Consider the following 14,226-nt stretch of genomic DNA (forward strand, 5'->3'; position numbering starts at 1 on the left):
TCGGTGGTAGAGAGCATAGTGGCAGACTAGTAATGCTCCGCATACGTGTATCTTGGGATCTCAGCAGTTTGCATGCTGTGGAAAGGTGCATGTTAAAAGGCGGTAATTAGGGTCTGCAGTGGACGTGAAAGGCTGCGTGCAAGGCGCTTCATAAGGGAAGTGTACGTGTGTATGTGTGCGTGTGTGGCACTTATAGAGATGCGTGTGTACACACATCTGACTATGTGACTAAAAGCATACACACTGCTCTCTCTCGCACACACTCACAACTCATACGCACACTCACATGCACACACACACAACCTCTGTGTTAATGAGTTTTCCCTCTGGAGAGGACAAGTCGAAAGGAGCCAGTCCTTCCAGCCAAAAAAATCAATTGCTTCTTCATGAATTATTGAGATGTTTGCCATCAGTTTCTTTACAAAAAAAGGAGTCATTGTTAGATATTTTCCCCTCAGAGCATACTCTCTGCATTTACCTTGTGATGCCGTGACATAAAGAGAGAAATACTTATGTATGTAAGTTTTATTCAGTTTAAGGCATGTATATTAAAATCTTTTAATATGTTCTTCCCTTTCAGTGGTAGGGGTATTTATTCACCAATACCACTTTCCACACAGAGCAACTACCATACCCGTCGCAGCATTGAGGGTGGGCGGGGACTCCACACAGACACTTGGCAAATTAAAAAAAAACGTATGTCCTAGCAAAAGTACTAATATCTCCTCTGATGAGTGCAGCAATACTACGGTCCTCTCGCTAAGGGATTCGGGTCTCTCTCGCAGAACAGCGAGACGTTAGTATATGAACATCTTTGCCTCTTGTGTAAATAGATAGATTAATGACATTAAGAGGAGGCCAAGCCTGCTGAAATGTTAGCTTCCTTATGGGGCCCTGGATTTTCCTTACTTTTGATAAATGAACCAATCTGGCAATAAAATCCTTGCACAGTAGGTTAATAATGTCATAGCTGAACTGTGAAATAGTAATGTTTGTATTATCTCTTTGCAAACAATAATCCTTGAAGCCTGATAAATTTATTTTCAACCAACTTGCCCGTTCATTGTTACAGCAAGATTTTCCTTGGCAAACACAAAGCAGTTTTCTGACGAGCATTGTTAAGCCACAGGAGACGCGTGGAGGCAGGAGAACAGGGACACACGGGTTTAGAAACCAGAAGACGCGTATGAGCGCCGCTCCTTCTACCTCACCTTCCTGCCTGTGCTTCTTTTAAGAAGAGCCTCTCTGCCTTTTACTGCCCCAGCCACTGCTCCGTTTGTCGGCTGTAGTATTCAGTCCGCCCCTGGCAGAAGCAGCATTTCCCCTCAATCTCGTGTGAGAAGAGCTGGAAAAATAGCAGCAGATCATAATCACTAACTCATTCATTAAATCTGGCTTGGGACTGGAGCTCTTCGAAACCTTTCCTTCCAAGGCTTTCCTATGAACTTTGCGCAGAAGGTCTGGGAGGAGCTTTTCCTTGTATGAATAGCAGGTGTTTGTACAGGGGTCTCCATGCCTGGGCCTGGGTGAGTGCCTGGGTACAAATGAGCTTATTTCTTTCCAGCAGTTCTTGCACGTGGTGTCGGTAGGTGCGTACAAATGCACGCACATGGGCGTGCTAAGCTGGCTTCGTGAACTCAGTAGTGAGAGGTTAGGAAGCAGGAAGAGGCTGAGGCTGCTGGAGCCAGAGTTTCTCAGGGAAATGAATGAAGGATAGGAGAGAGGCTGAGGGAACTGGGCTGATTCAGTCTGCAGAAGAGAAGACCGAGGGGGATTGAACAGCAGGGGAATTGAATAACCTCCCTGCAGGGGGGCTGCAAAGAGGATGGAGCTGGGCTGCTGTCATTGGGGCAGGTGACAGGACAAGGAGCAATGGCCTCAAGCTGCAGCAGGTTGGATATTAGGAAAAACTTTCTCCCGAGGAGGGCTGTGAAGCACTGGGACAGGTTACCCAGACAGGTGGTGCAGTCTTCATCCTTGGAGGTTTTGAAGACCCGGGTAGACCAAGCCTTGGCTGGGGTGATGTAGTTGGGGCTGGTCCTGCTCGGAGCAGGGGTTGGACTGGATGTGACCCCCTGAACTCCCTCCCAGCCTCAGTATTTCTAAGGAAACTTTCAGCATGAGCATCAGACAGACCGGGGGACGGGGGCCCCTGGACATTGGAGGACCCCTCTGCTCGGAGACGCTTTGCAGCTGCTCCGTGCTGGGAGCAGGAAGCCGGGGGCCTACCCTTCGGTCAGGACACCGAGCTGCAGGAATAAGTCCTGCAGGGCAGTCCCTTAGGAAGCACCTGACTGCAAGCAACCTGGTTGTTTGAATTTTCTTATGCCTTCTTATGACCTGTTTGGCGGTCTCCCCCAACAGCGCCTCCACCTGCTGACCTCTTGAGACCCTCTTCTCCTTAGCAAAGGTGGGCTTTCCCGGTCCAGGAAGAGACCCCTAGCACGTGAAGCACCCTGTAGCACAGACTGCGGTCCAAATGGTGAATGCTCAGGCCCTGTAAGTGCTGCAAAGAGCTTGCAAAGGTCGTCTGCATGGGTGAGCAGAAGACGGCCTTCTAAACCCCGCAGCTCATTTGCAGACAATAGGACCCACCTTGAGCGCCACAATTAATTCAGCCATCTCCAGCGCTCGCGAACGGCTGCTTCCACCCTGACGTATCGAGCTGGGGCCTTGCAGGGCATAACGAACCAGCATCAACTGGATGTACAAAGGAATCGGGAAAATCCAAAGCCTCCCATCAAATGGTTAGCAAAGGGCCAATTGTTCTAGTTACAAGCGCTCTCCTGCCTGGTGAGGGTGGGGGGGTAGAAAAAAAAAAAGCACCAGGACAAGCATTTCCTCCCTGTAATGATAAGGAACGGTTGCCTGCAGCATTCAAACTACACTGTTTTGCAGATGTGTTTTTCTTCCCGATTTAAAAAAAAAACCCTCAGCACCACTGCTGCCGAACTGTACCGCAGTGCAATGGTGCAAAGGGGAGTGGGAACATTGCCCTCCTGTTCCTTTAAGGCTCAGGGACTTAGTAAAATTAACACTCAAGTGTTTTAAAGGAAGCCCTAGCAAAAATCATGGATGATTTCAAGTTATTATTTGAGCTTGTGTGTCTAAGTAGCTCGGGGCAGTGCACATAAACTTGACAAACAGGGTGCTTTAGTGCTGCCTGCTCATATCCACATAATAGGGCAATGAAGCTTTTATTCATTCAAAGAGAGGTTGAGTTTGAGTGGCAGGCCAGCCTGCCTGAACACCGCCGTCTGCTTCCCCGAGCCCTCCACTGCTATCAATTACAGTTTTGAATACGAATTGTTTCTAATGTAAAATAACGCCAACCTCTGCCTCTCACCTCAGGCCAGAAAGCTCTTTTGTGCTTTTTATTCATATTCGTGGAGCGCCTCGGGACTCTCTCTCCCCGCTCGCTGCCTTCTCCCACCGAAGCGCTGACATCGGAAGCGGGTTTCATTCAGAAATGCATCTCCGTGCTGCTAACGATATTTCTGGGGAGTGACACGAAACCGGGCGATTTAAAAAGAAAGCAAGGAGGCCTTCTGGACATCTCTATCGCAGCGCTGTTCTGCTCCGCTTGCCTCTTTCAGAACAATTTTCTCGCCTGCTACAAGCAAGCCTAACCTAGGAAGGGCTTGATTTTTTGTCTAGTAGTCAACTTATATGCTGTCGGGAAGACTTGAAGTGAACGGAGAGCTTATTTAAATCAGGTGATTTGGTTTCAGCTGCCATCTGTTGGTCAGCTCTCAGTTATAATTCTGCGGCTGTGCTACTTACCTGCCTGCCTGTGTTTCGGCAAAGCAGAAATCACATGTAATAAATATTTGGGATCCTGTGTAATGGCTTTCACCCCAGGGAACTGAGCTCGCGCGCGCGTGTGTGTGGGAAGAGCAAGTGAAAGACTTTAAAACAAAATCCCCCTTTTGCACAGAATTTATGCTTCCAGGTACGCATCCTGCAGCTTTCCAAAAATTCCACCTCTGCCAAAATGAGTTGCATTAGTTCAAGCAAAAAGCGGGCACCCCAATGCAGGGCGGTGTTTCCAGAGCCATTTGCAAACCAGCTTGTCCCCCGGGACGACTCGGTCTCGGGGATCCCTGGGAATGGTGAAGTCTATCGTGGGCCCTTGTTTCACAGCACTGAGCATTGCTGCCTCTTGTTCCAGCCCTTGCAGTGCCGGCATGGGAAGGCGTCCGCGTCGGATTATCCGAATTACACGAGCACTCGTCTTCCAAATAAATTGCCAGACTCAGAAGTGTCCGCTTCGACCTGCTTTTATCAGCATTTCTCCTCCCCTTGTTCTGGTCGCGGCTCTCCTCTTCCATTATGGAGCCTGTGCCGTGCTGCCTGCATTGTGCCTTGAGCAACGTCTTGCTGGACTTTCTCCTTTCACATCCATAAATATCTCGATCGAGATGCTCTGGACAGACCTTCTGTTCTTTTGTCTCTCTTGAGACAGCCGCTCTGCAAAGCAGCCGAGACACCTGCCATCCCTCTCGGGGACAAGCTCTTACACAAACCCCGAGTTTGGTGTAAGAATTTAAGTTTCCTTTGCTCGGTGCTTCTCTGGCCCAACGCACCGAGGTATTGTTGTGCCTGCACAATTTACTGTGTGCTGTGGGGGTTTGTTTTGGGGAAGCGCCGGGAAGTGAACATTAAGTGACTTTACGTGCCCCAGATAATACGGGGATCCGTGCTCAGCTCTGCCCACTGCTGGGTTGCGTCGGTACTCGTGGGCTCTCCTGCTCCATGCAATTTCTGCCTTCTCCCATAGCTAGAAATAGGGTTTTTTTCAAGCAGAAAAATCTGAGCTTTGTACTGGGGGCTCTCACAAAGTTCCTGGTGCCTGCGGTAGGCGTCGCAGTGGCCACCATGAAGCCTGGGGTTGCCCTGGATTTATTTATTGCACTTTGTGCTTTGCTCCTCCTGGGAGAGAGGGGCAGGAGTTTCCCGGCAGACCCATCCTGCCGCTGGGAACTGCACAGTCCATGACATCAAAACGCCTCCATACACCTCTTGCTCCAATGTGCGGTGCAAAGGGAACAAAGCTTGCGTCGTTAGCACGAGGCGCTTCGTTTAGACCGAGGTGGCTGTGGGGCATTTCCGTTTGCATGGCACTTAGTCATTTGTGCCAGAAATACCCAACAAAGGCCAAGCGTGTGTGGGATCACATGCAGTGCAGAGGCCTGAGAAGCACACCCTCCTGTCTTCTACGCTCAGCCTTCCCCTGGGGTAAAACATTAAGTGGCCCAACTTCTGATACTAAACTTACTGATGTAAATCAGGCATGAGCCCACTCAGCTGGAGACACCCCCTTGGGTAACTAGTATGGGAGAAATACCAGGCTGCCTCCACTTCCCCATCTGCAAAATGGGTATAATAACGACCTAACTGAGGTTCTGCAGAGCAGCACATGCACCTGGGCCACGAGTGAAGAGGCATCAGTGAGCAGATGCCATCTGATCCAGCCCCTCTTCCTCGCAAATATGCACACAACGCAAATGCTTTAGAAGTAAAGTGACTTCAGACACGGCTCTTTTCACGGGTGAATGAGTTACAGAAAACCAGGCACTTTATTGGCAAACTAAACCTTACTTGGATTCCGCGTTTGAATACTTGATCTGTTCCTCTTGCTGGATGCTTTCTTTCCTGCGTATTGATTTAAGCATCTACAGCAGAGGGCCGTTAGCTCGTTGGCAGGCAGCATTTGTATGAAAAGCTGATGCCTTGCTAGTGACTGACAGGATCCGAGTTTGTTTTAGTCCTGCGCGGCGATGACATGGGATTACGTCCCCCACTCCGCACCGGTCTCGAGCTGGCTTACAAACATTGGAAGCCATTATTTCCAGTGCAAGCGCTGGCTGTAGGAAATGACTTTCCCCTCATTACTGTAATAACGTGCAGGCATTATCCTGCAATAATAAGGAGGATCATGTTTATCTCCACGGGGCTATGAAGCCTCGCAGGCCCTGATTCAAGAAGGCACTAAAGCACTTGGCGTAAATTATCCCTCTTCACAGCGGCATCTCAGCAGTTGCTAAACTTTGGTTTTCATCGGACTTAGCCACGTATTGTTAAGACCAGAAAACACCATTAAGACCAGTTAGTTAATGTGTTGCATAATGTGGATCAACACGTGAATGGGAATCGTTTCCTGGCCGCGACTGGAAAGGCAAATTTACAGTCGCTTTCAGCGTCCTTTGGATTTCTGTTGTGCTCAAGTCTGTTGTTCTAGTTCGTAGCACACTCATTAATCTTTACAAATGAATGAAGTCCGTTAGCCTCGATTTTTATGAAGCGACAGCATTTTTGGATAGCCGGCAGAATCGCTCCGCAGTGGTATGGCAGCTCAGAGGGTTTAGAAAGTTCTTCCACGGAGATAAATAAGCTGTCAGTTCATGATGAAGAAAATCAAACTTTCACTGTTGATTTTGGCTGTGGTGTTTGCAAAAGTATGAGGGAAATTTGTGCAGAGTTGTCGGGCGCTCCATGTGTTAGCATTTAGCTTTCCAGTGCCACATCGTGTCTCTGATAACATTTCAAAAAGGTAAACAGAAATGTCAAAATAATGAAAATAAAAGATTAACCCACTTGGATTTTTTTTGGGGGGGGAGGGAGAAATCAAGTCTATATTGCAAATCAATTGAAACCCATATTAGGTTCCCAGAGCTGCCTTTTTTTGCCAGTTGCCTGTGCTTTTTCCCCTGCTGAAGGCTTTTTTTTCAGTCCCAACCAGATCTAGATTGTGAAATGTCTGAACAGAGGCTCTAAACAGAAACCTGGGAGGTACAGAAAATATGCCAAGAGCAAATTAGTTTACTTAGTTCATGACTTTAATACACCCTTGTAATTAGCAGGGTATTTCCTTTTGACTTGTGGTCTCAAGGTATGCATTTCTACGCATGGGGTTTTTTCCCCCCCTTCTCCACAGCCTTTAAATGAGAAAAACAAACTGGATCGTCCTGCTTTGCTTTAGTCTGTAGGTAGAGGCTGTCTGATCAGGTTCAAGTCTCCGTGTATGTCACGGTTCAGCATCTCGAAATACAGGGACTGGTTGTGGGGAGGTCATGAATAATGCAGAACGAGACAACTATAACATCTGCCTGCAAACCCTCTCCCGCAGCAGCCCGTCTTCTCCCATGCAGGCTCCCACTGAGTGGTTCATTAACCTGCAGGTAGCTCCAGCCGGGAGAGCAGCTAGGGCATAGGGATTGCCCCCAAAAGGGCTACATCCCCTTATTGGGTGCCCTTTATTCCTATATGCATCCTACCCTTGTCCAGCATCCACGTGATTTACAGTTTGGCATTTTGCCCCCATGGCCTGGAGCAACCTTCGTGCTGTGCTCTGCCCTCCCCACCGCACAGTGGAAATTTCCTTGACTCGATATGAACATCTCCCAGAAAGTGACTTCAGCTCCCCTGACCCGTGGCTGCCAAACTGGCATCCACAAATTGCAGCATCGTGACCCGGAGAGACATGGTCATGCTCTATGAGATGCCCACAACCCCCTACCATGGCCACTTGACCCCGACTGACGCATCCGCCTTGCGTGTCTGCCAAAACCACAAAATTATAGGGGCAATAAGGAGAAAGGCAGCAAGATGGGTGAGATCCTGCTTCCTCTGCTGACTGTGACCCTTCTTGTGGACAAGGTCCTCCAGGAAAGCTCGGCAGCCCGTCTGCAGCGTATTGTCTTAAATTGTCGGCTTCAGAGCTTCTTTTTCGGTGCAAGTGAATTGCTGGACCGAGCAAGAAGGGGTTAAGATCTGTACCGAGCATCCAGCGCGGCTTCTGCCAAAGAGTTTGCCTTTCTGGTTTTGCTCGTCATCAAACAGTAGGAACTGGGTTAGCCTAGATGACCTTCCTTCCACCCCTAATTGTTTGTGAATCCGTGGCCTGAAGCTGACGTGTGCCCAACAACATTGGTCTCGCGTCTCCTTGAGTGACGTGAAATCTTCCAACTATCACGATTGTCTGTATTTAGTTTTATCTAAGCCTGGGTTTGGAGGGAAGCCCCTGGGTTTCTAATCCAGTGTCCTCCCCTGGCTCTCAGACCGGCATTGGTGCATGTTGGTTTTGCTATTCAGATAGTGGGGATAATTCTGCTTACTTCACAAAGGTGTCCTGAGGATAATTTGAGATAGGGTCCCTTTAAAAAGTTGAGAGCTTAATATAGGCACGAAGCAAACAGATCTATAGCTAAATGGAGACTTTATTGGTTTGCTCGGAAATAAGGGCATAGAGATTACTTACGGTTGCAAAAGGTGCGTCAGTTTTGCGTGGGATTGAATTTTGTGCATTTTCAGTGAGCAATGGTGCACTGCTTATTGAAACTTGTAGAACTTCGGGCTTCTCTACACAGGCAAATTTACTAGCTTAATTATCCCCAGTTAATTATCGGATGTATTTATACTAATATTGCTCCCGTGTGGACATACTTACTTGGGAATAACAGTGTCCATACAAAGAGTGGCATCAGTATGAGCGGTACTGGCATAACTCTCTGGGTAAATGTTGCTTGCTTCAGTCCAGATGCCGCAGGCAGATATGCACACACAGCACTTGCAGAAATCAATGCAGGTTGCATGTAGACTTCTGAATGTGACTCGAAGAATGATTATTACCAGGCTACTACTATCTTATCTGCTGTGGGTACTGAAGGCCTGGATCACAAGCTCTCTCTAATGGTGGTTCTCCAGCAGCGGATTTTGGAATGGGCAGTTTACTTTTGCTAACCACATTATGCATCCAGGAAAAAGTAGTTTCGAAGCCTTGAAAAGAAATAACCACTCCTTCCAATAAAATGATTTTCTGTGCATGTATTTTATTTATTTTTAATATCTTTTTGTGTATAAGAAGTAACTTCTGTGTGTCAGGATTTTGGTATTTGTTTCTTTAGGTGGACTAAGAATCAGCTATAAGCCATATCTGGAAGCAATACTTGGCCAACAGCTGAGTGTGTGTGTGTGTGTGTACGCGTGCGCGCATGTGTGTGTGCTCATCTATCCATGATTCATTCTGAGGGCTGTTTTAGCCTTCATAAAATATTCATGCTGGTTGTGCATGGTTCTATAATTGCCATCTCAGGCCTTGAATTATTTATAGGTTGTACTGTTCACATAGTCTCATTTACTGATAGAGCAGATAACACTATACAAGAGGATCCCAAACACTCTAATGCCTGTTACTTTGCATTAAGTAGTGGAATTATATTACTGTAGGTGTAAAACGCTGGCCTTTTTCTCCTCTCGCTTTAATATATCATTTTTGTATTTATAATATGCTAATTGTTGAGATGCTGTTAAGCCTCATAATTCCTGCCGAGTTTTGCAGAAATCAAGATGTGGCTGAAATGATTTAGCTCTTGATCCCAAAATGATTGTTCTAAATCCCGCCCTTCCCTCTCCTGTCCTAACACCCAAGATAATTTATTGAAATGATGTATGAGTACACATGCATACCTGAGCTCCTTTGTTTTACACTATTGATCCGTTTGTGCATCTTAACTGCTAACAAACACCCCCCAGTCCTGCTAATGCAGACATTTACCAAGTGTATTTTCAAGTTCATTGTACTCAATTAAGCACAGACTCTGAATTCACGCACCTTTGCCTTGCCTTTCCTCCTCTCTCCACTCATCCTCTATGATTAATTCTGCCATCCTTTCTTACCCACTTCCTATTATTATTATTTTACTTAACAATTGAATTGCATCGCTTTTGCTTGAAAATACAGTGCAAAGGGGACTTCCCTGACGTGTTTAGTTTTATCCACTTTACTTTTAGAATAAAAACCAAAACTTCAAGTTTTAGACCGAGAAGATAACAGGGATGGAATTCACATATTTTTTATCACCTTCCTTTGCCAACTAAAATGCATTCACTGGTGAGCAAATGGAGTTGTAAACTGAGATTAGGCCAATATTGTGTGATTTATGTTCACTTCCTTGTTCTGCCACAAACTTCCCTTGTCACCCTGGGTACATCCTTGGGGTTGCTTCCTTATGTGAAATGGGGATACCAGCATTTCCTGAACTCACAAGGGAGATGTGAGGATAAAGGTATTAAAGGTTGACGTGCTCGGCTGCTGCAAGAATGGGGGCCATATATGCATCGTAGATAAAACTACAGCAGCACTGGGAAAATGGGTGGCCAAAACGCACCTAAAGAAGGTTTCTGTAGTGATGCCTGTTACCATAACCAGGTAGCGAGTGGAGCTAGTTAAAACATTTAAAAAAAAATCCCAATTCCAGTGAGAAATTAAGAACTTGTAATGAAGACGTTGATCAGGACTTCCAGTGGAAATGGGGCCCTGGTTGTTGCAGCCCACGGCGGACACAGGCCTGAAATTTTCAAACGTCGCGATTGCGATGAGATTTTGCATCGGGCTTTGGAACAGCAGCCCAGCGCGCTGACCGCTTGGATGGCAATTGCACTCTTGCATTGTTTTTTCTCTCCAGTGCTGGTGGCAAGCCTGCGGGGAATGGGGAGGTTGGCTCCACGCTGTGACTTCATCCTACCCTCCGAATGTGCATTAGTTTCATCCCACCAGTGTCTCTTCTCACCAGTGCAGATCTGAAGTTTTTTGGGGGCCGTCTCTTTACTGGGAGCGTGCGTGGCAGCTGGCAGGGTGGGGATCTGGTGCCTCCTCGGTGACGCTGCATAGCCATAATAGCTGCAGTCACAAGAAGGAGTGGTGCTGGTTGGAGGGTGGCAGTAGCTATTTAGAGCCTGGTAGGTCCAGGCTGGGACTTGCTGGTCCAGCTGGGAATGCTGCCTGGGGAGGAAACGTCTCTTTTCTCTATTCCAAGTTTTCTTGCTAGTTCTCTCTTCGCTCTGGAAGAAGCGGGCCTTCTGGTCCTCCAGCCACACGAATCCCCAGGAGAAGGCAGCCTTAGCACCTGGTCCACATGTGGGATTAAGAGCCTAATGCATTTGCTAATGTGAAACTAGCTCTTCTGCTAAACTAGGAGGAACAAGCCTTTAGCACAGAAGATCCTGGTTAAAACCCTCCAGGTGATCCATGCCACGATGGCTTATGTCTCTCCACTCTTTGCCCCTGTGGCACATCCATTGCACCAAGCCCCTGTCCACTCGGGAAGGCGTATGCTGCCCTGATGGCCCTGGAGCCCCGTTCCCACCTGGGAAGGAGGGAGAGTCGGCGCATGGGTCTCCATTGCCCGGAGGGGAAAGCGCCAGGCCCAAGTGATGCAGAAGGGATGAGAGCAGTTCTGGGACGACAACCAGACGTGGCTTTCTTGTACCACAGGCGGGGGAGAGCAGCAGGTAGCAGCGAAGATGAAGATTTAAAAATTGCATCGCTAAACAGCCAAGGGAAGTGTGGATGAAAGCAGCTCCCAGATGAAGCCACAGGGAACTGCCAGAAAAAAATAGAAGGGAAAGAAATGTTTCTGCAAAACAAACCATTTTGGTGAACAATAAATTCGTGCGAAAATATAGCTCTGCCTGAACCCTTATTTTTCCCCGATAATAAATCATTATAAAATAAACCTCGCGACACTCATGTTCTATACAATAGGCTGAATTGAAAAGCGCTGTGTTTCTTCTGTACGATTTTCGCGAGCCCTGTGGGTCTCTCAGAGGAGGAAACAATGTTATTGTCATGCAGATTTCTTTTCTTCCCAGTGAGATTTCACAGATTCTGTGAATCCCTTGCTACCGGGTAATTTTACTTTAGTGGTTTTTTTTGCAGCTGACTCTGGTGGTTTGAAGGAGATTGAGCAGCATCGCTTCAACTTACTTTGGGGAGTTTCCAAAGTTTTCATGCCTGGTGGGGTGGAAATCCACGGTGCTTGCGCCATCGCCAAGCGTCCTCTCTCGTTAGCTGCCCATCTCGCTCTCTGGCTTTCACCGTGCCCCCTTTGTGCTGCCGCATGCAGACAAGGAAAAGGAAGTGTGATATTTGTCTTAATTTGCTGCTGTTTTATCGTGGGACGTGCAGGCGTGTCTACAGGGCTCCGCCGAGCTAGGCGCCCTTCTGCTAGGCGCTGTGCTAACACGGACTGAAGGACAGTTTCTGCCCTGAGGATGTTGCAGTCTGAAGGGCCAGGTCTGACGGATGAGTTGCACCAGCGTGCGAAGGGGACAGGAAAACCAAGGGGGTGTTTTAGCACGGATGAGTCATGTGCACAATCTGTTGAACTCACGCTTAGCCTCTTGCCCGGCTGCAGTCGAGTGCAGCGACTCATTTGTGTGTGTGCAGGGGGGGTAGTTTCTGCTGGACTGTTTTTGAGCAATAGGTATGTGTTGAGAAGCCTCGTTCAGTGGCTGTTGCTTTTATTGCGTGTTGTAGCCACTTGCACATAATATTTTCTATACTGAACTTGTTCAAATCTGGACCACGACAGGATCTTTTCCTTTTGTTCAATTTTTCCTTGCACCTCCCTGCCGTAGGAAGGGCCTGTTTCATATGGCTGGCGTGTGGTCCTGGTTGTGCAGGGTCATGATTACCTTGCAAGTTGTCTAAATGGCAGGACACCAAGGCATCACTTCACTTTAATTGGTCACGTAGCCTTTGCTGATCTGCTCTGCACGCCGCCGCGTGGCACCTGGCCTCGGACCGCGCTCGGAAACGGTTTGCTTCAGCTCGAGACGCCACCCCGTTACGGAGAGCGGTGGGCACAGCAGCACTCCTGCTTTTCAGTGGGATTTTACCCTATCCGTTAGTCTGGCGGCACCGAGAAGGCTGGAACCGAAACACATGCCCTCACCCCAAACAGACGGGAAATGGGCTTCCTCCAAAGAGGTTGCATAAATTGAGCAATTTTCTAATTTAATATACTGAAACAGAGGAATGTAATTCTAGATGCTCTGTTTCCCTTTTGCTATCCAGACAATAATTATGAGTTCGGGTTTTTTAATACTCAACATATAAAATGCCCACCTGCGCAGCATCTAAGGCCTCTCTCCAAATTTCTTGACCTGCGCAATAGCTGGGAGGTAAGGAAGGGTTACAGGCCTTGTTTCGGAGGCGAGGACCTGAGACACAGAAAGGCGAAAGGGCAGAGTAGGGTTTTTTTTAAATGCCTCTTAGCAGCAGCAATACGCCCAAGGACACTACAGCATTGGGAGCAAAACCGGGAACTCAACCCGTGTCTCCTGAGTCCTAGTTGGATTCCTAAGCTACAAGATCATCCTTCCAGCGTGGTCCAAGACTGCGTCTGAAAATAGACGTGAACCTCCTTTAGCCGTCCGTCTATCCGTGCCTGGGACGTCAGATCCGGATTCATCATTACTGCCTTTAAGTCGATAATAGACCGCTATGAATTGTTGAGACCTGACTGTATCCTGAGCATCTTGGAGAAGTTTTTGTTTCTTTTCTTTTTTTTTAATTAAAAGTGGGAAATAAGGTGAAAAGAACAAGCTCTTTAAGGAACAGTCCTTCAGTTTCTTAGATACTTTGCTCCAGAGGAGGCAAATTTAAATCCTGGCACTTGTGATTGATCCCAAATTTAGTGGCATGAAACTATGCAGGGAATTCCCAGATTGCAGTGTAGCTGAATATGCAAGGCTCCCTCAGGAGCCTTAGCAGGGTTTGGGCCGGGGGGGCACACGCAGATGCCCAGAGGCTGCCAACTAGATTTGAATGAAAAATCTTTCCCATCCTTAGCAGAATCTTCAAGGCTCTGGAAAGTTTTCCCTGTCCTGAACTGGGGGAAAAAGGCCTAAATCTCAAAAATCTTTATAAAGAAGCAAAATAATTTTTGATCTGCCTAATCAAAATATTCTGTTCCAAAAATTTTAAAATTCACAGAAGTTTCGGGCTGGACGGGACCTCGTGAGATCTTCAGGTCCAGCCCCCCTGCTCTGGGCAGGAAAGACTTCTGGGGTCAAATAAGCCAGCAAGGTGTGCGTCCAAATGTGCTGATTTAAACTTTTTCTAGCTTGAATTTTTTTTCAATAGAAATGCACTAACATTTTAAAACCAAATTTGTTTCGAAAGCAAAATGAACACTTAAAAAAAAATCTATTTTTTTAAATTGAGAAGGCTGTTTGGAATGTTATGACAACTTTTTTGGATTTTTTTTTTTTTTTGGAGCAGGAGATTTCTCAAAGCTGACCTGTTCCACAAACAGTTTCTGTTTTGAAGAACTGTCATTTACTAGGGAGGAAAGAAATGTTTCCTTAGAAGATTTCTGCCCAGATCTGTTAACAACCCACTGATACAGGGACTAGCTTTTTGCAGGAGGTGAGAGCCCA

At 47.2% G+C, this 14,226-nt stretch overlaps 1 protein-coding gene across 9 annotated transcripts in view; it reads left to right on the forward strand.

Moving 5' to 3' along the window:
- The window catches only part of EBF1 (EBF transcription factor 1), a 300,604-nt gene that overhangs the window by 155,888 nt on the left and 130,490 nt on the right, over positions 1–14,226 (forward strand). The window lies entirely within an intron of this gene.

Source organism: Crocodylus siamensis, chromosome 10 (genome assembly GCF_052110815.1).
Source record: "Crocodylus siamensis isolate JL-2025a chromosome 10, ASM5211081v1, whole genome shotgun sequence".
Taxonomy (NCBI): domain Eukaryota; kingdom Metazoa; phylum Chordata; order Crocodylia; family Crocodylidae; genus Crocodylus; species Crocodylus siamensis.